This window comes from Lissotriton vulgaris, chromosome 8 (assembly GCF_964263255.1).
Source record: "Lissotriton vulgaris chromosome 8, aLisVul1.2, whole genome shotgun sequence".
NCBI classification, from domain to species: domain Eukaryota; kingdom Metazoa; phylum Chordata; class Amphibia; order Caudata; family Salamandridae; genus Lissotriton; species Lissotriton vulgaris.
This window is the reverse complement of record NC_141696.1, coordinates 941,567,631-941,593,262: the sequence shown is the minus strand read 5'-3', so window position 1 is coordinate 941,593,262 and position 25,632 is coordinate 941,567,631.

The following is a 25,632-nucleotide window of genomic DNA, read 5'->3' as shown; positions in this document are numbered from 1 at the left end:
CCGCCCGCCCACTGTCCGTGCCACCTCCCGCCCGCCCACCCACTGTCTGTGATGCTGTGAGGAGCTGTTCAAAACACGCAGGGTAACGAGCAGTGCTGCTAGGCGTTCAGTGGGCGCGGGGCAGTGTTTGAACACACACGGGTCTGTGCTGACGAGCACACATAGGACAGGGGATAGATAGCACACTTCTCTGACCCCCAAGAGGAACAAGAGGGTTGTTTGTTTGATCCCCACTCGCGATAGTCAGAGTATGTGTGAGCAGCCACCACCTTACATGTATACAACCTCCACCCCCACACTCGTGCTCCCCCATCCCTAAAGCCAGCATGCCAACTCACCCGTGTGAGGTTAAGACCAACCGGAAACGTAGATAGATAGAAAGTGCAATGACAGAACGATGTGTGGGGTTCCCTCGCTGCTCCTGTGAGCTCTCTTGCCCTCGGATCTCGATTTGGCCCCTGCTGGTCCTGTGAGCTCCCACGTTAGCCTCCCCGCTACAATTAGTTACTCCATCCCGGTGCCCCTCTCCCCTGTGTACCTCGTGGTGCCCTGCGCCGCCTTACCTCTCCCGTGCGTCCTCTCTAGTTCTCCCGTGTGTCCACGCGCGGGTCTGTGGTCTCCCTCCTCACTCCTGTGCGTGCGCGAGGTCTCCAGTCTCCCTCCTGTGATAGGTCCTCCCCTGGTGCTGCTCTGGGTTCACTGGTGCCGCTTATGTGGATTTCCCTGTTCGGCCCTTGTAAGTCTAAGTTCTCTCCTCCTGCCTTTTCCTGTGAGTACCCTCCCCCACCCCCAGTGCAGCAGGCTACAATCAAAGCAACTTGGAGGGGGGTTAGCGGGGACCCCTCCACCCCCTCACAGAGGATAAAATCCCGCCCTCTCACGAGCCGCAGACCCTTACCACCCCTTCAAGGCATGGCTGCCAAGTTCACGCAGAGAACACCGGTCCCTGCTTCAGAACCACCCGCCCCCGATACTGATTTTGGTCACAAATCGCCCTGAAGTAGATATCATTAGATGCAATCTAGTTGCAAACACATTACAATAGCACTGTTCTAAAAAAAAAAACACCCATTGGATTGCGAGCACAGAAAGCGTCCCACACCCTCACCCTTCCCCCTGAAGGAATCCTTTAGTTCTGGATAGTTCAAATACTGAGAACCATCTTTAGAAAAAGAACAACTCTGGTATCCAAATGGGGTGAAATAGACCTAAACTTTGAAACATAAGTAGTAAATATCAGTAGATACATCACATAGTGCCTAGTAATTTACTAGATGCAAAGGACCCAAAGAAATGTGTAATGTAACTGGCGCTCACGTAAAGCGCTCCAATACCTTCGAGTCGATTTCGCACTATATATAACTGCTAATAAAGACAGCGAGTGGCATATATAAATTGCAGCCCCCCCACTCCCCCCCATCTAACAAGGTGGTCATGTCCCTGGGGCGGGCAGACAACATAAATAAATGTGACCCAGAGGTACATTTTAGCTATGGAACTAAACATACTTGACACCTAATCCACCACTTCACCTAAATATGCTGAAAATAAACACGCCCGCCATCCTAATTGCCCTATTCTAAATCTGGACGGGACATTTCAAGAGTGACATTTCAATGGGAAGTCCTTTGCCTTGCTATCAGAATAATTGCCAACCAATCTAGAAGTGAAAACTGTGGAACCAGGAGTTATGTTTTTCAACCCGCTCCTCCAATTGGGCCTACCTGTGTGCTCTTGGGCAATCACTTTTTGAATGTATTCCTCTTTTCGCTTTTGGCGAGATAGTAATTGTAAGCATTTAGAATCAGCATAAAGCATGCCAATAAAATAGATTATGGTGGTAACTGTATACTTTGCAACCTGTAGCAGTGTCCTGCAGTCTCGAGTCTACTACTTTGACAAACTGTATGGTCCTGGGCAGATCGTACTCCCCGAATCTCAGTTCAGTGGTTTGACAATGTGTGAGCACATTAAAATGTGCTCAATGGAAGAAATGAATGCCAAGGGCATATTCCCAGACCGGAGCCCAGCATGGCATCCATTCACCCATTCAGGGCTGTTTAATATAAGACTGCCTTATTGTCACCTCTAACGCTGAAGGCGTAGGAGCCCCCCTCCAGGGCCTCTCTCTGCCCCTCCCTCCAAGTCAGGGACAGACTACTAGACACCTCTTTTACACCGCATAGAGGGCCGAGTGACTATTGTGCTCTGCGAGGATTAAAAATGTCGAAGAACACACATGGCATCCCGCAATTCTGTGCGAGCTGAGGGACGGGAACAGCCGCAGGACACATCTGTAACATGGGGCGGTTAATCGCCCTAGTCAAACCATGTCATACCTCAACCAGCTGTCGGAAACAAAGTTTCCAAACTCGGGTTGCGTTGGGAGAGCGCTCTCTCCTCCTGTTCTCTTTCCACATTCCTTGCCGGCACACATTTCTCCCCAGCTGTCACCGGGCGGTCGGTTTTCCCTCAGATGTCACAGGAAGGGACAAGAGTTCAAGGTATGGGGGAGGGAGGGGCAGCTCTTAGGGCGGAAGGGGCCAGTGAATACACAACTGCATTAAGTGTTGAAAGACAATCACGCTTGTTCCCCAATCTACAAGCTACCGGCCCAGCGTGTTCATGTCGGAGGTTGGAGTTTTGGTTTAAAAGTGATTCAATTACAGGCCCTGCGAAACCTCGAGTTAGGGTGCTAGCTTCCCAGTGTGAACTAATCGTGTGATCCTGGACAAGTTATCACTCTGCTCCCGTGGTTTGCAAAGATGAGAGGGGCTGGGGGGATAGGGGGAGGGTGGCTTCGAATTAGGCAAAATGCTCAGATAGTGTGTGAGAAGAAACTGAGCTGAAATCCAATTGAAATAAAACACACTTTTTCATGGTCTGCTCGCCTCAATGTGCATAATGGTAATAATAGGTACCGCGTAACCAGCAGCCCTGCACTGCCAATTTGGCGTTCTCAGTTATCAAATTGTTTGATCTTGAACACATCATGTTATTCCTAGGCCCTTATCCACGTATCTGCCACTTGTGAGAGCTTTCAAATAGTCTCAGTCCAGGGAAATGTGCTCCAAGGACATTATCACAGGACAGGCCCGGCACCATTTTTATTCTCACACAAGCTCATTCCTATTGGGTGACTGTACTCTGCCCCTCCTCAGAGCATGTATCATGGCTGGTGGTTTACTCTCTCACTCCTACAGGCTGTCTTTGCCATACTAGGGTGGATTCCCTAGTGCATAGACGCTGGGCGTATGTATAAACATCCAGTCCCCTGCAGTGGCATCTGAAGGATTTACGAGGCCCTGGGCAACATATATTTCGGGCCCTCTATATGGACCGACTTTACATTTATTATTCCCTTTCGGCTCATTCAAGCCCCGTGATGCCTGGCACTGCTGAATCATTTGTTGAATCTTCAGACATGGGTATACTTAAAATCAAGCTAAATTATACCAAAAGAAAGCTTCAACATGCACTGATAAAGCCATTTTTTAGGTTTCGACCTGGCCGGAGCACTGCGAAGCAGTGCCCCGCCCAGTCGAAAGCTATTGTTTACTATATGGGGGACTTGAATGTCCCCTTCTTCCATTGGCTAGCTCCATAAATGGAGGCTAGCCATTGGAAGACAGTATTGTCAATCAGTCTTTCCCAGTCAAAACGCGATTCGGGGGCGTTTCCGTGTCTTTTTTTAAGTACCGCCCTCTCCTCTTCCCATTGGCTGGAATTTTACCTTCCAGCCAATGGGAAGGGCAGAGCACGGAAAACACGCCCCCGAATCCCTACACGCACTCCCATCCCACCCCGTCCATTCATTCCCCTGTCCTCGCCCTCCCTCTCTCCCTTGGCCTTGTTTTTTTAGCCGTCTCTCTCCCGCCCGCCCACTGTCCGTGCCCCCTCCCTCCCGCCCACTGTCCGTGTTCGATGCCTTCATAAATAAAATAAATAAAATCCCCCTCCCTCCCGTTGTCCTGCCTTCTCCCTCCCGCCCGCCCACTGTCCGTGCCTCCTCCCTCCCGCCCGCCCACTGTCCGTGTTCGATGCCTCGTTGTCCTGCCTTCTCCCTCCCGCCCGCCCACTGTCCGTGCCTCCTCCCTCGCGTCCGCCCACTGTCCGTTTCCGATGCCTTCATAAATAAAATAAATAAATAAAATTCCCCTCCCTCCCGTTGTCCTGCCTTCTCCCTCCCGCCCGCCCACTGTCCGTGCCTCCTCCCTCCCGCCCACTGTCCGTGGCCTTCATAAATAAAATAAATAAATAAAATCCCCCTCCCTCCCGTTGTCCTGCCTTCTCCCTCCCGCCCGCCCGCCCACTGTCTGTGCCTCCTCCCTCCCGCCCACTGTCCCTGTTCGATGCCTTCATAAATAAAATAAATAAATAAAATCCCTCTCCCTCCCGGTGTCCTGCCTTCTCCCTCCCGCCCGCCCACTGTCCGTGCCTCCTCCCTCCCGCCCACTGTCCGTGTTCGATGCCTTCATAAATAAAATAAATAAATAAAATCCCTCTCCCTCCCGGTGTCCTGCCTTCTCCCTCCCGCCCGCCCACAGTCAGTGCCACCTCCCGCCCGCCCACCCACTGTCTGTGATGCTGTGAGGAGAGGGGAAGGTGTGTGGGAGGGGCAGGCGCGAGCCGTGCCTGGAGAGAGGAGCGTGGTGCGCGAGACCGGGGGACATGCACTTCGCCATCCCAGAGACCGAGACCCGCAGCGGGGAGGGCGGGTCCTCCTACGTGGTGAGTGATTGGGTCCCTGAGGGCGCCCCGTGCCTCTCACCCCTCTGCTTTACTCTGTGCCCTTCTCACCCCACCTATCTCTGGCTGTCCCGCTGTCTGTCTCGCTGTCTGTCTGCAGGTGTTGTCACCCTCTTGTCCTGTGTCCAGCTGGCGGTGCTCCTTTTGATTATCCTGCATCTCTCGTGCCTGTCACCCCTCTTCTTACCCCGCCCCATCATGCCGGTACATGAGCATCCTCCTGTCTGTACCCCCACCCCCCCTCTGCAGGGCCAGTCTCCCCTTCTGCCTACAATAGACTAGAGTCGACTCTGCACTGGCGTGGCTCAGTTCTGTTGAATTCATCTACTGTGGGATGCTGTGCTATGCGTTTGCGCTGTATTGCATGTTTTGGTATGTAGCGGTAAGCTATATTTGTGTGGCACATGGCCATACGTGTGAGCTTGTAGCGTTGTGGGCTGGCCAAGACCTGCGCCCTGCAGGTGTTTATGGTTCTTGTTTTAGGTTTCGACCTGGCCGTAGCGCCCAGGCGAAAACTTTTGTTTACACTATGGGGGACTTTCAATCCGCCCCTTCTTCCATTGGCTAGCTCCATAAATGGAGGCTAGCCATTGGAAAGAGAGTGGCTGTCAATCACGCTTTCCCCGTGAAAACGCGATTCAGGGGCGTTTCTGTGTCTTTTTTTAAGTCACGCCCTCTCCTCATTGGCTGGAATTTTAGCTTCCAGCCAATGGGAAGGGGAGAGCGCGAAAAACACGCCCCCGAATCTGCCGCCCCGGACACCCCCGTGACGTCATTCCCCGGGCCGCGCTGTGATTGGCTGCTGGCCCGGAAGCTGACTTGTTTAATAATTCTGATTGTACATGTAACTACTTAGTGTGTAAATCTCCGTGAGTCTTAGCTTACTTGACTCTATTGTTAGCGCTTTGACACCTTTTGGTAAACTTATAAATTTATATAAAACTGCATTCAATAAGTAAATAAACTGACTCATTCCTTCCTGCAAGTAAAATGCGCGCATGCGCAGTGGCTCCGGTATCATGATAAATGGGTATTTCCCCCGTGGGCAGCCCCTGCCTGGCAGAGATTTGGGGGGGGGGGGGGAGAATTTGCCCGAACACCATGCAGCAGCCGGTGCCCACGTGTGGGCCACAGTGCCCGGGAAGCTCTCAGCACATCCCTTGGCGCCTACCTACCGACTGCCCCCAGTGCCACGTTAAGGAGGCGGAGTCATCCAACACCTGCCCCCCAAGTCTGCCCCGTTCGTCAGAGCATCAGATGCATTTTTAATATTATTTACATAGCGCTACCTGTACCCCCTTGTGGCCTGAAGCGCTTCCTCACTTCTTAAGTGGCTACTCCGTGTATGTCTAGCGCTTCCTGGCCCTGTCCTGGTCACGGAAGCGCTACCGTTTTCACTGACCCCCTGGGCGCTTTTCGTGGTGCAGGATTCGTAGCGTGTTGCTTGTACATTGGCCTCTGTGGGGTAATTGGGTGCAGCATGGAAGGTTTTGTATGTAGTGCTCGCAGCTACAAGTTTTATCTTTGAAATGCTGCAAAGAGCGAGTCATCTTATTATACAAACTCGGAGCGCAGCATTTTATTAGCCTCAGAAGGATGAAAGGCCCAAGTGGCTCCTCCAGCGTGTAATCTGCAGGTTGCAGATACATCTCACTTTCAGGCGCGTTAACCCACTGAGCTATGCCAACGGGCTTTCCTGCTGTTTCTGTTTAGTGATCGGACGCCTGATGGTGAGCTTTAACTGCAAGTCCTGCCTGGCTTCCTCCCGCCACACTGGCCCCGGGGATCTCACGGGCCGTTTAGAAAATATGAATCAAACAATGCAATCCACTAAATATACGAATATACACCATAATGCACCTTGACACCACGATCTTCGCCCTGCTCACCTGGCTCCGGCCTCCATCCGGAAGGCCTGTCCTGCAGCGCTCCGTGGGCCCCCTGCCGGGGCAGCCCCCCTCCTTCTGAGCCCCTCCCCCGTCACTCACCTCTTGGTGGGAGCTGATTTAGAGGCTATTCCAGTTTATTTACTGCCTTTCACTGAGTGAAACGCAACCTTTGACCCCGCGCACTCGCCAGGATCAGCAGGGGACGACCCTCACCTGGGAGGGAAGGAAGGAACAGGGGGCTATAATTACAAGGAAATGGCGCAGCTGGGTGTTGCGGCCAATTTAGCTGTGCCATGCCACGTCATTTAAAACAAGCGCTGGCGTTGCCAATAGGTTTCGCATTTGGAAAGTTGGAGCTATTGCTTTTGTAAATGACATTTTATATTTATATATCGTTATTGGCATTGTCAATAACAATATATAAATATAAAATGTCATTTACAAAACCAATAGCTCCGACTTTCCAAAGGCGAAACCTATTGGCAACGCCAGTGCTTGTTTAACATTGTATGTGAGATGCTGTTTTACATGTTTCAAGTCACATGCTCATTGGTTTTTATCATTTTCTTATGTTCACAGATCTCTGGGAAGTCTCAATAGGAGAGTTTACATACATGGCCATGGAAACCGCATGTTGAGAGCACGAATGACAGTTGGAATTGAGTGTGAGGAAGCTCAGCACTGCCTGTGGTGAAAAGATTGAGCTTTGGCTTCGGGTAATGCCGTCGATATATGCCCACTGGGGCAGGACTTTGTTGCAAGGCTGGGTGTTTGAGTAGGCGCTTGGCTATTGCTCATTTAATATTAATTGTATTTTCAGCAATTCAAATTCTGTTATTTATTTTTAGGCCGTTTGAGGCCCATTTGTTATTGTTGGAAACTTGCCCACTGGGGCGAGACTCTAAGTTTGAAAAATCAGGAATTTTAGATGTTTTCAAACTAGAATTGGCTGTTTTTGCATCTTGTACTCAACTTTAAAATGAAATATGATGCTTTATTGTTCCCTCCCTGGCAGACACAATGCAATGACAAATGTAATTTTCATTATTGCCAGTTCAATTCTCTTGTTTTAAAATTAACTTTGAGGAAGTATACAATCACCACTGTGCTTATCCCAAACGTTGACATCTTTGAATTAATTGCTGTTTGAATTATGAGCTGTTTAACATGTTAAACCATGGCTTAGCTCCGTGAAGACTTCAGCGAGTCTGTTGCTAGTGTCCTTCGGTATGACATGAATACCATGTGACCTAAATTTAAATCACTGTAAACAGTTGTCTTGTACTTGTGATAAGGAAGGCTTTTCCTTCAAAACGCGTCAAGCGAAGCTGTCCTAAATAAACACGCTTTCGATTCAACTGTGTCCCGGACAATCCTTTCTTTATGTGAAAGCGGAGTGGAGGAGATATATATATATATATATATATATATATATATATATATATATATATATATATATATATATATATATATATATATATATATATATATATATATATATATATATATATATATATTACCTACTGGCGATAGCCAGTAGGTATATATAGTTAGGATTTTTTTCCTATGGGATTTTTGAAAATTCTATGTCGAATAACTTTGGCTTATGAGGACAGAATTGGCTGAAATTTTCAGGAAAATGGAACATTTTGTTTCTGAGCAGCCCCTGAAAATTTGGGGGGGTTTCGTCAAGGGGGGGCCGAGAAAAAAGGGGGGTCCCAAAACGTGTTTTTCCCATGCAATTTTCCATAGGGCGGTTGGCCTCACTTTTAGCCTGAACGGCTGAATGGATTTACACCAAACTTGGCAAAATTGTAGGGACTGGTAGCCCGATGTGCCTTTGCTATGTCTCAAGATATAGGCTCCAGTGGTTTTTACGAAAATTAACTTTGAAAAATATATATTGGGCTACATTGGGCTATATATATGTTGGAGCCCAAATGTAGCCCAATGTAGCCCAATGTAGCCCAATGTAGCCCAAAGATGGCCACCAGAGACAAAAAAACCAAATGTAGCCCAAATATCAGCCAGATGTAGCCCAACTATAGCCCAATGACAGATTGTCCCAGAGTGTTCTAAAGAACAACTAGAGTGCTAACAGTCCTACTTATTACAAAGGTATGGCACACCTGAAGCCATCTTGATTGGATTAAAGTGGTAACTCTTAAAACATTTAATTTAAAAAGGAACAAAATGAGGGGGTTCATTTTGCCATAGAAAGTATGATTAGTGAATATATGACGAAATCCCGCATACCATCAGTCCGCAAAAAAAATCCCGCATGTACTATTAGGCCGCAAATTAAAATAACGAAAACTTTTAGAACGAATATGCCTTTAGCATACACTAAACAACTAAACTACCCTAAACCCTAAAACACTACCCCCAGCATGACCCTACACTACACAAACAGTACAACACTACCCTAAACCCTAAAACACTACCCCCAGCATGACCCTACACTACACAAACACTACAACACTACCCTAAACCCTAAAACACTACCCCCAGCATGACTCTACACTACACAAACACTACAACACTACCCTAAACCCTAAAACACTACCCCCAGCATGACCCTACACTACACAAACACTACAACACTACCCTAAACCCTAAAACACTACCCCCAGCATGACCCTACACTACGCAAACACTACAACACGACCCAAAACCCTAAAACACTACACCCCAGCATGACCCTACACTACGCAAACACTACAACACTACCCTAAACCCTAAAACACTACCCCCAGCATGACCCTACACTACACAAACACTACAACACAACCCTAAACCCTAAAACACTACCCCAGCATGACCCTACACTACGCAAACACTACAACACAACCCTAAACCCTAAAACACTACCCCCAGCATGACCCTACACTACGCAAACACTACAACACTAACCTAAATCCTAAAACACTACCCCCAGCATGACCCTACACTACGCAAACACTACAACACTACCCAAAACCCTAAAACACTACACCTCAGCATGACCCTACACTACGCAAACACTACAACACTACGCTAAACCCTAAAACACTACCCCCAGCATGACCCTACACTACGCAAACACTACAACACTACCCTAAACCCTAAAACACTACCCCCAGCATGACCCTACACTACGCAAACACTACAACACTACCCTAAACCCTAAAACACTACCCCCAGCATGACCCTACACTACGCAAACACTACAACACTACCCAAAACCCTAAAACACTACCCCCAGCATGACCCTACACTACGCAAACACTACAACACTACCCAAAACCCTAAAACACTACCCCCCAGCATGACCCTACACTAGGCAAACACTACAACACTACCCAAAACCCTAAAACACTACCCCCAGCATGACCCTACACTACGCAAACACTACAACACTACCCTAAACCCTAAAACACTACCCCCAGCATGACCCTACACTAGGCAAACACTACAACGCTACCCAAAACCCTAAAACACTACACCCCAGCATGACCCAACACTACGCAAACACTACAACACTACACTAAACCCTAAAACACTACCCCCAGCATGACCCTACACTACGCAAACACTACAACGCTACCCTAAACCCTAAAACACTACCCCCAGCATGACCCTACACTACGCAAACACTACAACACTACCCTAAACCCTAAAACACTACCCCCAGCATGACCCTACACTACGCAAACACTACAACACTACCCTAAACCCTAAAACACTACCCCCAGCATGACCCTACACTACACAAACACTACAACACTACCCTAAACCCTAAAACACTACCCTCAGCATGACCCTACACTACGCAAACACTACAACACTACCCAAAACCCTAAAACACTACCCCCCAGCATGACCCTACACTACGCAAACACTACAACACTACCCAAAACCCTAAAACACTACCCCCAGCATGACCCTACACTACGCAAACACTACAACACTACCCAAAACCCTAAAACACTACACCCCAGCATGACCCTACACTACGCAAACACTACAACACTACCCAAAACCCTAAAACACTACCCCCAGCATGACCCTACACTACGCAAACACTACAACACTACCCTAAACCCTAAAACACTACACCCCAGCATGACCCTACACTACGCAAACACTACAACACTACCCAAAACCCTAAAACACTACCCCCAGCATGACCCTACACTACGCAAACACTACAACACTACCCTAAACCCTAAAACACTACAGCCCAGCATGACCCTACACTACGCAAACACTACAACACTACCCTGAACCCTAAAACACTAGCCACAGCATGACCCTACACTACGCAAACACTACAACACAACCCTAAACCCTAAAACACTACCCCCAGCATGACCCTACACTACGCAAACACTACAACACTACCCTGAACCCTAAAACACTAGCCACAGCTTGACCCTACACTACGCAAACACTACAACACAACCCTAAACCCTAAAACACTACCCCCAGCATGACCCTACACTACGCAAACACTACAACACTACCCTGAACCCTAAAACACTACCCCCAGCATGACCCTACACTACGCAAACACTACAACACAGCCCTAAACCCTAAAACACTACCCCCAGCATGACCCTACACTAAACAACCACCACAACTCTACACTACACTAACACAACACTACACTACACAACACTACACTACACTACACAATCACTAACCCACGAAAAAATTAACACAAACCCACTTACCTCTCTCGTCATCGTGGTTTTCACAACGCAAATGCATTTACCATACATGCCTTTAAAACGTAATTCTTTGTAAAGGCATGCGCGATAAATGCACATGCGTTTTGAAAAAATGCGGGATAATGGTATGCGAGCTCAATGACCTTGCGGGTTAATGGTATGCGGACTGAAAGTCTGTGGGATAAAAAATGCGGAAAAATGGCTGCAAACCATGATTAGCAGCAGACTTCCCTGGTGAGCACTAGCTTTACTACAGTGATCTAATGAGCAACTAGAGTGCTAACATTCAGAATTTATGGCAAATATGTGACACATCTGAATGCCTTCTTGATAGAACCAAAGTAAACAAGCATTGAAAATGCAATAGATCTCGCCCTCGTTTAAGTTAAAGCCATTCTGTTTGTAATGAGGTGGCTTTTTAGCTTTGCTTTTATTAGTGTTTTTAAAACTTTCATGTAAATAACATGCATATGTATGCATATATGTATATGTATGCATGCATTTATATTTATATAGATATGCAGATTACATATGTTTATATATGTATATTACCTACTGGCGATAGCCAGTGGGTATATATAGTTAGGATTTTTTCTCTATGGGATTTCTGAAAATTCTATGTCTAATAACTTTGGCGTTTGTGGACGGAATTGGCTGAAACTTTCAGGAAAATGGCACATTTTTTTTCTGAGCAGCCCCTGAAAATTTGGTGGGGTTTCGTCAAGGGGGGGCCGAGAACAAAGGGGGGTCCCAAAACGCGTTTTTCCCATTCATTTTTCCATAGGGCGGTTGGACTCACTTTTAGCTCGAACGGCTGAATAGATTTACATGAAACTTGGCAAAATTGTAGATATGGTTTGCCCGACGTGCCTTTGCTATGTCTCAATATATGTGCTCCAGTGGATTTTGAGAAATTAACGTTTAAAAAAATATATATATCTGTGACAGCGCTCCGGTTAGCGCCCCGGTTCGCGTACCTGACGCGTAACGGAACTTCGCGAAGCGAATCTGATTGGCTCTCCGGTGTCTGTCAACATTCTAAACAAACCGGAGCGGCCGCCATCTTGTCTCTCGGTACGATCGAGAGACAAGATGTGGTGAAAAACGAAGGGGGAAATGAAGGAAAGGGGGCAAGGTAGACCACTCCTGACCCCCTAGGATTGATGAGGGGGATATTAAAGTGCCCCGCGGGGCAAACATTTTTGCGATTTTACGCCATAGAGGCGCGTCCCGGTACGCGAACCGGGCAGCTCACCGGGCAGCTAACCGGGCAGCTAACCGGCAGCGTAGCTGTCAACATTGTAAACAGTCCGGAGCGGCCGCCATCTTGTCTCTTGGTAGGTTCGAGAGACAAGATGTGGTGAAAAAAGAAGGGGGAAATGAAGGAAAGGGGGCAAGGTAAACCCCTCCTGACCCCGTAGGATTGATGAGGGGGATATTAAAGTCCCCCGCGATTTTTCGCGGTAGAGGCGCTTCCCGGTACGCGAACCGGGCAGCTAACCGGCAGCGTAACAGGAGTCCGCCATCTTGTGTTTTTGGAGCGTCCGGTTCGCGTACCGGGTAGCGTCCCGGTAAGCGTAACAAGGGGAAAACCAAGAGAAACAGTAAAAAAAAATTAAGGGAATAGATTTCCAGCAAACTTGGCAAAATTGTAGGGACTGTTTGTTTGATGTGCCTTTGCAAGGCCTCAAGATATGTGCACGTGTGGATTTTGTCTAATTAAGGTTAAAAAAAAAATATATATCTGTAAGCGTGCTCCGGCACGCTTACGTTACGGGTTTTGTTTGCGCTGCAGAACCGATACGTCACGGTTATGCGACGCGTCATGAGGCGTCTCACGTGGCTACGTGATACGTCACGTAATAAAGAATATATTTTACAGCTATAGATATTAGCTTTTAAAAAACCAATGAAATTCACTGAAAAAACCATAGGTTATAGACCATATATAGTTAGGAATTTGCATTTACAAAACCTTGAAAATTCACTGAAAAAACCATAGGTTAGAGACCATATATAGTTAGCTGGACATTTTATTGACATAAAACCAATGAAATTCCATATATAGTTAGTTGCACTAACTATATATCGCGCACCCGCAATCCACTGCTGATGATGTCACATATTACATCATTCATGACATGGTCAGTGACATCACTGATGACATCACTGATGACATCTCAAATGACATCACTGATGACATCACTGATGACATCTCAAATGACATCAGGCATGACATCATGACACACCAATACCAGTTACTACATACGCACTCACTGATTCCTACGTCTACACACACATTCACTCATTCACCCATACAATCACTCATACATACAGTCACTCATTATTACAACACTATCATATGCACTCATACACCTATGCAGACACTCACACACTGCCACTCATCCATGGAGTTACTCACACACCTAGTCAGTCCTGTAAAGAATCAATCAGACTTCCATTTCCTCATCTATACAGTTAAACACAGAACACCATACTTCAGTGACATCACTGATGACATCACTGATGACATCTCAAATGACATCACTGATGACATCTCAAATGACATCACTGATGACATCATGACACACCAATACCAGTTACTACATACGCACTCACTGATTCCTACGTCTACACACACATTCACTCATTCACCCATACAATCACTCATACATACAGTCACTCATTATTACAACACTATCATATGCACTCATACACCTAGTCAGTCCTGTGAAGAATCAATCACACTTCGATTTCCTCATCTATACAGTTAAACACAGAACACCATACTTTTCACACATATACTAACACATACTTACTCTCTTATACAATCACTGATACAAGTACACATTGATATGCACAGAGTCACACACCTCCCAGCCAGCCACACACACACTCGGTCTTCCATACATCCACTCATTCTTCAATATGTAAAACATATTTAAACTTTACAAAAACACACAGACACTAGATGATGTCATCAGTGATGTCATTTGAGATGTCATCAGTGATGTCATCAGTGATGTCATTTGAGATGTCATCAGTGATGTCATCAGTGATGTCACTGACCATGTCATGAATGATGTAATATGTGACATCATCAGCAGTGGATTGCGGGTGCGCGATATATAGTTAGTGCAACTAACTATATATGGAATTTCATTGGTTTTATGTCAATAAAATGTCCAGCTAACTATATATGGTCTCTAACCTATGGTTTTTTCAGTGAATATATATATATATATATATATATATATATATATTCAATGAAAAAACCATTGGTTTTAGGCCATATATAGTTAGGGATTTGCATTTACAAAACCTTATTTTACTCGCATAAAACCATTGAAATTCCATATATAGTTAGATGCGCTAACTATATATCGCGCACCCGCAATCCACTGCTGATGATGTCACATATTACATCATTCATGACATGGTCAGTGACATCACTGATGACATCACTGATGACAACTCAAATGACATCACTGATCACAGCATCCAGTGACTGTATGTTTCTGTAAAGTTAAAATATGTCTTACATATTGAAGAATGAGTGGATGTATAAGTGTCTGGATGAAGGATTTAGTAGGTGCATGACTGACTGTATGAGTGAGTGATTAAATGTGTCTCACTGAGTGCATGGGTTAGTGATTAAACTGTATTAATTTGTGTATCATTATATCTGTTGTTCTGTAAACTGCTGCATGTGTTGATCAGTAGCTATATAAATAACTATATGGGTTATTCATTGGTTGCTCAAGTATTTGTATGGGAGACTGAGTATGTGTGTGGGTGGCTGGGAGGTGTGTGATTCTGTGCATAGATGTGTAAGCAGTTGATTCACTAGGTGTATCAGTTCAAGAGTGCATGTGGAAACAGCTATATGGGCGGTTGACTGTGTACATGAGTGTATTGGTGAGTGAATGGATATCTCAGTGCTACATGTCAAAGTAAGTACATATGTAAAACTCAGTACATGTGAGAGTTAACATATATAAATAACTGTGCATAACAGCCAGTGAATGTGTGAGTGGCTGTATGGATCATTGTGAACATGTATCAAGGATTGTATAAGAGAGTAAATATGTATTAGAGTATGTTTCAATAAGTAAGGTGTGTATAACTGTATAGTTGAGGAATTGGAGGTGTGTTTGATTATTTGCATGACTGTCTAGGTGTATGAGTAACTCCATGGATGAGTGACAGTCTGTGAGTGTCTGTTTTCACTGAGTGTATCTAAGGATATATCAGAGTCTGTAGAGGTTCATCGTATTAACACATGAATGATGTCATCTGTGATGTTGTCAGTGATGTCATTTGAGTTGTCATCAGTGATGTCATCAGTGATGTCATTTGAGATGTCATCAGTGATGTCATTTGAGTTCTCATCGGTGATGTCATCAGTGATGTCACTGACCATGTCATGAATGATGTAATATGTGACATCATCAGCAGTGGATTGCGGGTGCGCGATATATAGTTAGCGCATCTAACTATATATGGAATTTCAATGGTTTTATGCGAGTAAAATAAGGTTTTGTAAATGCAAATCCCTAACTATATATGGCCTAAAACCAATGGTTTTTTCATTGAATTTTCAAGGTTTTGTAAATGCAAATTCCTAACTATATATCCACTATAACCTATGGTTTTTTCTGTGAATTTCATTGGTTTTTTAATAGCAAATATGAAAAGCTTTAAAATGTCAAGTACGTGATAGATAAAAACATTTTCGTATTTATGCACGCTGATGTGCTTTGAACGCTGCACCCCCCCTCCCCTCTTTTCTCTTAGTAGTACTCTCTCTTTGTAGATAGTGAACGGTAGTTAACGCAGGCCTTTGCCCCCGTTGTAATCCGTCGTGCCTGCTTGTCTCTCCATTTGATTGATTGTTATCCAAGCATTTACTGTTTTAGAATTGGTTCTCTTTGGATCATTCTCTATTTACAAACAAGCACAAAGTCGCAATACTCTGTTTAGTCTTTGCAGATAGTGAAAAATCGTGTAAAAAAATAAAAGTAATCGAGCAAAATCAGTAGGCCACTAATTCGATCTCTTTTTGACCTCGCTAAAATAGAAATATTAGGAACAACCCTTCATGAGAAATACGAAAATAGTGAGATGAACTGAGCTCCACACCATGAGGGCTGCAAGACAGCTCGACTCCGTCACCCACCCCGCCCAAAATAACGACAAACCCTATGCAAATATTAAAAATATAGACAACACACCAGCAAAGAAACAGGGTAAAACATTTTATTAAATAACTATTTACATAACTATTTTATACTTTTTATTGCCCGATCCGGCTAGCTCAATCGATCGAGCATGAAACTCATGCACTCTGATAGCAAGCGTTGCTACTGATGCTATGCAGACCAAAACTGGTTTTCAGTTTGTAATTTTTTCTAGATTTTTCAATCCAAGGTTGGTTCACTTTGTAGAACGATGGCTTCAGATTTTCAACATACGGTGTGGTGGCGCGGACTGGGAGGGGGCGCTTCGCTCCTGCCCCCTCCCCAAGTAAGATTTTCATACGTGAAAGTACGTTAATGGTTTTGGTCCCTGAGTTGCTTCAATGTCACTGCCATTCTCAAATGGCATAAGTTTTGGATGTTGGGTGCCATAGTTAAGAGTTCTGAGCAGTGCTTCTAACACTGTCTGAAGCTTATTTCCACCTACTGCAGCTTCACTATTCTCAAAGTAAGTGAGTGTCGTTTGTGGACCTGACTGCATTAGAAAACAATGTGATATGTTACCTTCCTAAACAGCTTGACGGAGGCCCCTGAGGGGCGGTGTGATGGCCATGGACTCGGAGAAGACGCTTGGCTCCGACACCCTCCCCAAGTCTTATAGCACTGGTGTAGCCTGAGATCGCCCCCGACATAGGCGGCCGGCTCCCGGGGTCCGGCGGAACTTTTTGCCTTTTGATGACTCTTCAATTCTGGACCTTGTCCCACAATCCGTTTGACCTGAAGACACGCTGTAGTGGGGCGCCCCTTTACCGTTTCAGTTGCCATTCCGCCCGCTTTTGCTACACTGTGCCTCTTCCGCCATTCAGCTGTTTACCGCCCGCTCTTACGACTACAGCGTCTCGCTCATCATGTAGTTGAGTTGCTCCCGCTCTTGCGGTGCAGCGATAGGCGGCTGCCACAGGACTCTCAAAATGGCGGCCGGCTCTTCGGTTTTGGGCCTGGTCCACTAAAATGGCCCTGGGACACCTTTGAACTCGGACGCTTCCCTGATAGGGCTTGGGTCCCATTCTCGAAAGCGTCCCCTCAGCCGTGAAGATTCTACAAAAGTCTTGGGGGCCTCCGACTCCCGCAGGCTTCTGGTGGGGAGCAGCTGCCATGATTGCTCGTGGAATGGCCACGACGGAGCTACGAGATGGTAGTGCTCTCATGCTGACGCCAGCTTTAGTCTGAAACATCCAGAAACACTGTAGACTACCAATTCGATCAGTTCCGGTAGCGCCCCAACATGACCCGGAAGAGAAGAACTTGCCCTCCCCTCTTTGACTGATGGTTCTTGTTGCCTGTCCCCTCTGTTATCATTTAACAGAACTTTTTGGACTGCTGAAAGGGGTTGTGTTCCGAACGCTGGTTGGTGGAGACATTTTGACTATATTCTTGACCTACGTTGTCGCGTAATGCGTTATATGACACGCCGCGTTAGCGCACCCGGAAGTGATCCGAGGCGCGGCGCGCAGCGCGTAACGTAAGCATAACAGGTCATGTGACTTGTTAATAAAACTTTTCATTGGTTCATTTTACTTTTGTTATTTTAATGATGAAAAGCTTGGTCATATGACCTAAAAATTACGCTTTTTATTGTTTTCGAACATTATTTTTTTTTAAACATATGTTATAATATTCCAGGCTAATGTACTTTCCCGGAAAATTTACAACTGTCCTGCAAGTAAAATATATTCCTTTTTCGAGAAAAAGGGCGTTTCTTCCTTCCATGACGGAGCCGTTGAGTAAAAGAGATTCGGCCTGCTGTCTTAGTCGCCGATACGCCTGATTATCAGATTCTTATCGATCACTTTATGTTGCAGAAATGAAAAACACAACTGCCCTTGACCATTTATCTTTACTGCGTTCCTACATATTATACCTTTTATCCGTCATGTAATTGGACTGCTTTATTTCACTTGCCTTTTACTGATGCGAAAACAGTGACTAAAAGTAAAAACTTTACCAATGTAAATACTACTACCGTGTTTTGTTTTAAAAACCTTTATTGTGAAAATGTCAGTATACAAATACGGGCCTATAACCACGTGGGCCGGCCACGGAGCAAACTGAAATCGTATATGATGAGGAGACATTTACACTGTAGAGGAACGTAACGAGCGGGCCATTAGGTTGCAAGAACAAAGGTGTCTAACAGTTGCGGAATCGGTGGACGTACATTTTGTAATTAAAATACGACAGGGCCACTTACAATAACATTTTCTAGATATACATTTGCGGGCAAGGAGTTACGAGTCCCATTTATACCGGCGCCATTTTGGGCGAGGCCGGGCAGGTCCAAGATATAGTCAAAATGTCTCCACCAACCATCGGCCAGACCAGAACCCATTTCGGCCCTTTATGCTACAAGATGGTGTCTTCCATTCAGAAAATATTGTTGGCAGCATTTTGAAAGGAAACAGAAATAGCCGTTCTCCTAGTGAGTTTCACATTGTTTCATTTAGGAAGAATGTTGAAGAGTAGTATGTGGAAAATCTGAAGCCATTTTTCTACAAACTCTCAATCAGACTTGGATAGAAAAAAAAATCCTGAAGAATGTACAAACTGAAAACCAATTTTTGTCTGTATAGCATCAACAGCAACGCTTGAGTCAGCTTTGTGTCAAGCCGCCATTTTCATTCAATCAATAGCGTCCCCCTGCACACATTCAGGGACCTGGTCGTGTCTTCAGATGAAACAGATTGTAGGAAAAGAAGCAGAAAGGAAAAGGAAAAAAGTTCCGCCGGACCTCGGGAGCCGGCCGCCTATGTCATGTGCGACCTTTGGCCACACCAGGGCAATAGTGAAGCTGCAGCAGGTGCAAATAAGCTTCAGACAGTCTTACAAGCACTGCTCAGAACTCTCAACTGAGGCACTCAACATCCAGGACTTGCCATTCGGATCTTGGCGCCTTGTGCTGGTTCCGACCTATTCACACATCGGTCCACTACTGACATCACCTCATAAGCCAACGGGGCACCCCACGCCGACTTTCGGCGCAGCATTGTAGGATGGCCACACCAGTGCGGCAACTTGCTGGACACAACCTCGGTGCCATCCGGATCTCGGCACGTTCGACTCACTGTACCGCAAGAGTGACCGCAACTCAGCTGGACACGCCGTCTTTCGGCGCAGCATTGTAGGATGGCCACACCAGTGCGGCAATTTGCTGGACACCACCTCGGTGCCATCCGGATCTCCGCGCGTTCGAGTCACTGTACCGCAAGAGTGACCGCAACTCAGCTGGACACGCCGTCTTTCGGCGCAGCATTGTAGGATGGCCACACCAGTGCGGCAATTTGCTGGACACCACCTCGGTGCCATCCGGATCTCGGCGCGTTCGAGTCACTGTACCGCAAGAGTGACCGAAACTCAGCTGGACACGCCGTCTTTCGGCGCAGCATTGTAGGATAGCCACACCAGTGCAGCAACTTGCTGGACACTAACTCGGTGCAATCCGGATCTCGGCGCGTTGTGCTGCCTTCGGCCTATTCGCACATCGGTCCGCTACTGACGCCGCCTCACGTGCCAACGGATTTTCTACGCTTTTTGTAGCCCTATGCCACAGAACAGGTCATGTGACTTGTTTATAAAACTTTTCATTGGATCATTTTACTTTTGGTTTCCTAAAGATGGAAGGCTTGGTCATATGACCTAAAAATAACACTTTTCATTGGTTTAGAACATTTTTTTTTCCCAAACGATGAAAGCCCCACCTTGTTTCTGGATCATTCAGACTGAAGCTGGCGTCAGCATGAGAGCACCACCATCTCGTGGCTCCGTCGTGGTCATTCCGCGAGCAATCATGGCAGCCGCTCCCCACCGGAAGCCTGCGGGAGTCGGGGGCCCCCAAGACTTTTGTAGAATCTTCACGGCTGAGGGGACGCTTTTCGAGAATGGAGCCCAAGCCCTAGCAGGCAAGCGTCCGAGTTCCAAGGTGTCCCAGGGCCATTTCAGTGGACCAGGCCCAAAACCGAAGAGCCGTCCGCCATTTTGAGAGTCATGTGGCAGGCGCCTATCGCTGCACTGCAAGAGTGGGAGCAACTCAACAACATGGTGAGCGAGACGCTGTAGCCGCAAGAGCGGGCGCAACTCAGCTGGATGGCCGCCACCTGGGGAGGCCCGTTCACGTCGCCTCCCCCACGCCCCCCCCCCCCCCGGCCGCCGCACGCAAATTTTCGGAGCAGCATTGTAGGATACCAAAACCAGTGCGGCAGTTTACTGGACATCACCTGGGTGCCATCAACATCTCAGCGCGTTCTGCTGCCTTGGGACTATTCGCACAACAGACCGCTACTGACAAGGCCTCCCCCCGCCCCACCCGGGATGCCCCACGCCAATTTTCGGAGCAGCATTGTAGGATCCCAAAACCAGTGCGGCACCCAGGCGACATCACCTGGGTGCCGTCCAGAACTCTGCACGTTGTGCTGCCTTGGGACTATTCGCACAAAAGACAGCTTCTGACCATTGTTGCTTTTTTGGGTGAAAAATGTTTAAATGTTTTTACAGTTTTTGTTCCGTTCATTATAGTTAAATGTTAATAAAGTTTTAAAATCTACGTTTGTTGGAGTGCTATATATGTTTAAAAAATCGGGTGAATGGGGCCTTGAATCGGGTTATTGTCATGTGTGGGCTTTGCAAGTGTACTGCTACAAGATCGGACATTTCAAACTCAAATGCACGTTCTTTTTCTTACCTTTCCGAAGCATGGAGCGCAATAGCAGGCAGAGAAAGGGTGATGCACGTGTTGAACACTGCCTGGCCTGGCAAGTTGCTGGCAGTGCCCCCCCCCCGCCCGCTCCTGCAAGAGGGCACACACACACCGCCGCCCCGAGTACTTCACAAATCTTTAAAAGACCATGCGCTTGTTCATGAGGCTTAAATGGTTTATCACCCCTTCTAGAACCCCTGCATCGACCCTCTGACGTTTCCTGGAAAAATTAGCACGTAACACAATACCAAGCCCTGTCAGCTGAAACCCCCGAGAAATCATGGGGCATATTATCAAGGGGGTTTATTTCCGCTTTTTGGGCTTTAAAAGCCCCAAAAAAAAGAGATAAAATTATCTCCCTATTACCAAGCTGTCGCTAACACCAGTTAGTGACAGCTAAAAGGAGATAGCGACCATCTTGGGCCCCGCTTTGCATATCAGTGATATTTATCACTAATGACATGCAAAGTGGGCGTGCCAAGATTTTAGCGACTGGAAACAGTCCCTAACCATCGCTATCTCCTATTACCAACTTTTGGAGATATTCGCGCTAAGCGCGAATATCTCCAAAACCTAACACCTGCCCTAAGCAGTTTTAGCCATGTTATCCAATGGGAAGTGGATAACATGGCTAAGAGCATTTGCTGGATAATGCATGAATATCGCTGACTTTTCAACGATATTCATGCATTGCGGCCGTTTTTTATCGCATTTGCGATAAACCTTGCTAATAGCAAGGTTTATGTGCGATAAAATTCGCCGATGTGCGGCGATAATTTTTGTCTCTAAACAAGTTAGAGACAAAAATGATCGCTAGTTGTTGGTAATATGCCCCCGGGTTTTTGCTTGCAGGAATCGGGAGGCGGGAGACTAGCACTGAAATCAGTAGTCTCACGCCTGAATCGGGAGGGTTGGCATGTCTGGATACTCTACAGGTGGGGCCATAAACTACATCCGCAGGGCTAGGTGATAGCCTAGGTCCGGCCTGGACAATCGGACACAGAGGAAGAGGAGTGTCAGAGGGTGCGGTAGTGAATAGGGTGAAAGGGAGGTGTCGGGCGGGCACAGGGTGTGATTCTCAGAGAAGAGCAGCGCAGATGGGGGGAAGTATATAGCCATGTTATCCAATGGGAAGTGGATAACATGGCTAAGAGTATTTGCTGGATAATGCATGAATATCGCTGACTTTTCAACGATATTCATGCATTGCGACCGTTTTTTATCGCATTTGCGATAAACCTTGCTAATAGCAAAGTTTATGTGCGATAAAATTCGCCGGGTGAAAGGGAGGTGTCGGGCGGGCACAGGGTGTGATTCTCAGAGAAGAGCAGCGCAGATGGGGGGAAGTATATGGCCCATGCATGAGAGAAAGAGCGGGGGTGACCAGTGCGCGGGGGAGATGCTTGCGAGGGTGGGGAGCCATGCTGAGGATCGGCGGCGTGCAGAGAGTGGCCCTGGTCAAGGCATCTAAAATGGCTGCCGTGCACGACAAAATTGTGGCATTGGACAAAAACGCAAGATGGCGCAGACAATGTTTATCAATAAGGATTCATTTATAACAAAATATTTACTCGCAGTGACAAAATGGTGGTCAACACTTCCTGATTTCCATCAAATCGAACGTTAACACACGTCACGCAGCAAAAAAAAAAAAAAAAAAGCTCACGCACAGAGCAGTTTTTAGCCATGTTATCCAATGGAAGGTGGATAACATGGCTAAGAGCATTTGCTGGATAATGCATGAATATCGCTGACTTTTCAGCGATATTCATGCATTGTGGCCGATGTGCGGCGATAATTTTTGTCTCTAAACAATTAAAACGAAGCACAAAATGGCGAATTCCCGTTTCGCTACCAGTTTGCGGCCCAGTTCGCGGCCCGTGAAGCGCTTCTACCGTGAAAAATCATTTTTTTTTTATTTTCCCCACGGGACCCTTTAATAACCCCAACAACATTCCTAGGGGGTCAAGAGAGGTATACCTTGCACCCTTTCAATAAATTCCCCCTTCGTTTTTCACCTCTTCTTCTCTCTCGATCCTACCAAGAGATAAGATGGCGGCCGCTCCGGACTGTTTAGAATGTTGACAGACACCGGAGAGCCAATCAGCTTTCTGCGCTCAAAGTTCAGTTTCGCGAAAAGTAAGCGAACCGGAGCGCAGCCTGGAGCGCTGTTACAGATATATATCTTGATTTAAACGTTAATTTCTCAAAAACTACTGGAGCACATATATTGAGACCTAGCAAAGGCACATCGGGCTAACAGTCCCTACAATTTTGCCAAGTTTCGTGCAAATCCATTCAGCCGTTCGAGCTAAAAGTGAGTCCAACCGCCCTATGGAAAATTAATGGGAAAAACGCGTTTTGGGACCCCCCTTTTTTCTCGGCCCCCCCTTGACGAAACCCCACCAAATTTTCAGGGGCTGCTCAGAAACAAAATGTGCCATTTTCCTGAAAATGTCAGCCGATTCCGTCCACAAACCCCAAAGTTATTAGACATAGAATTTTCAAAAATCCCATAGGGAAAAAATCCTAACTATATATACCTACTGGCGAACGCCAGTAGGTAATATATATATATATATATATTGTCGCTCCAAGGTTGTCCACCTTTGAGTGGCACACGAGCAGCAGCTTGATTTATGTGTAGGTGAGGACGGCGATCAGCTTGAAGATACCGCTCCGTGGTTGCACACACCGCTCCCCTTAAAGCCCCTGAAGATAAGCATATAGAGCTTCGAATCGCGTCGGGCAGATCCATTACGGAGCGGCATCTACAAGCGGATCCCCGTCCTCACCTACACATAAATCAAGCTGCTGCTCGTGTGCTACTCAAAGGTGGACAACCTTGGAGCGACAATATGTATATATATATATATATATATATATATATATATGAACAAGTGTAAAGAACGAAAAGACCAAGAAAGAGAAAACCTTTCCAACTATTTCCACTTGTTATTCCATTTCTCTCCTTAATTTTCCAATGTTGAAAAAAAAGTATTATCATCAGCTATTGGACTATATCACCCTGACATGGCTCAAATCACCTTAAAATTATATGACCCACTTTCGGGTCTATTTCTTTTCTCTGACATTTAGGTATAGAATGTAAACAACGGGGGTAAACTATCCGGATTTCAGCGGGCTGAGTTTATGGTGAGAACGAGCGAAGAAAAAAGTGTGTACCAATTATACGACTTCCCCGTTCTCCCCCCCTTCCCTCCCTTTCAGGACAACCACCTTGGCCCCTCCCCCATGTGGTTCTGTACCTGACCCACATATGGCATGTACGTCCTTGGCGGCTGACCACCACTGCTCGCTCCACTCTTCCAAGGCTACATTAGGTCCGGTGTACTCGTTTCAGGCTCAATGGAACCCGCTGGACGAGGCTCAAGGAGATTTCACCTGATACGGAGGTTAGAAGGAGGGGTTCTTCTTACGGTCTCTCTGTCCTCCCTCACAACTGTCTGTTGGCAAAACCACCACCCACCATTGCACCATGGTGCACATATGTCAGATTGTTGTCCCGATATAACTTTATGTTTTTAGTAACAGTTTAAAAAAATAAACATTGTCATATTATGTGTGCTATCCCCTCTTACAATGTGCGCTATAGTTTGCTGGACAAAATCATTGGGGGGGAATGGGAATATGCCCTGTGCTATGTATCCTATTTTCTAGTTCCCTATATTGCCACACCATTTGCACACTGTCACATTGTCCCTGTAGGTAGGATGTGTTCAAGATTGTAGTTGCCTACATTGTTATTGGCTGGGAAGGGGTGCCACATTGACCATGGAATACATTGCTGACGTTAGAAAAATGAATGATGTACTTTGTAGTGGCCTGCCTTACTTCATATCTAATAGGCCTTGCAATATTATGCAGACATATTTCACATTAACATTTTGACATGATATGCGCATGTGATCCACCATAGCATCATAATTGATGACAGACCTTCATCCCATTCTACTTGTTCATAAAGGCCACACTGGCTTAGTAAGTGTCAACATGTGTGACTTGTTAACTATATGTTGCACATTTGCCATTTAATATGAGAATTGTATTTGTGGCCACACCAACAATATTTGCACAGTGGAATTCAACACAAGACCCTTTTTTCAATGTTTTACCTCATGCTTGAGTGCCTTGTGGTCTATTGACTGTTTTAGGTGTACTTACCTACAAGCAGGACATTCAAATAGGTCTCATCCTGGAAACACTAATTGATTGAAGATTGATGGAAGATGTAGGAATCATGCGCGCTGCCAGGGTACTTCACAAGTACATTGATGATGGTCCACGATTGCCTGCACATTCATTGAAAAGGT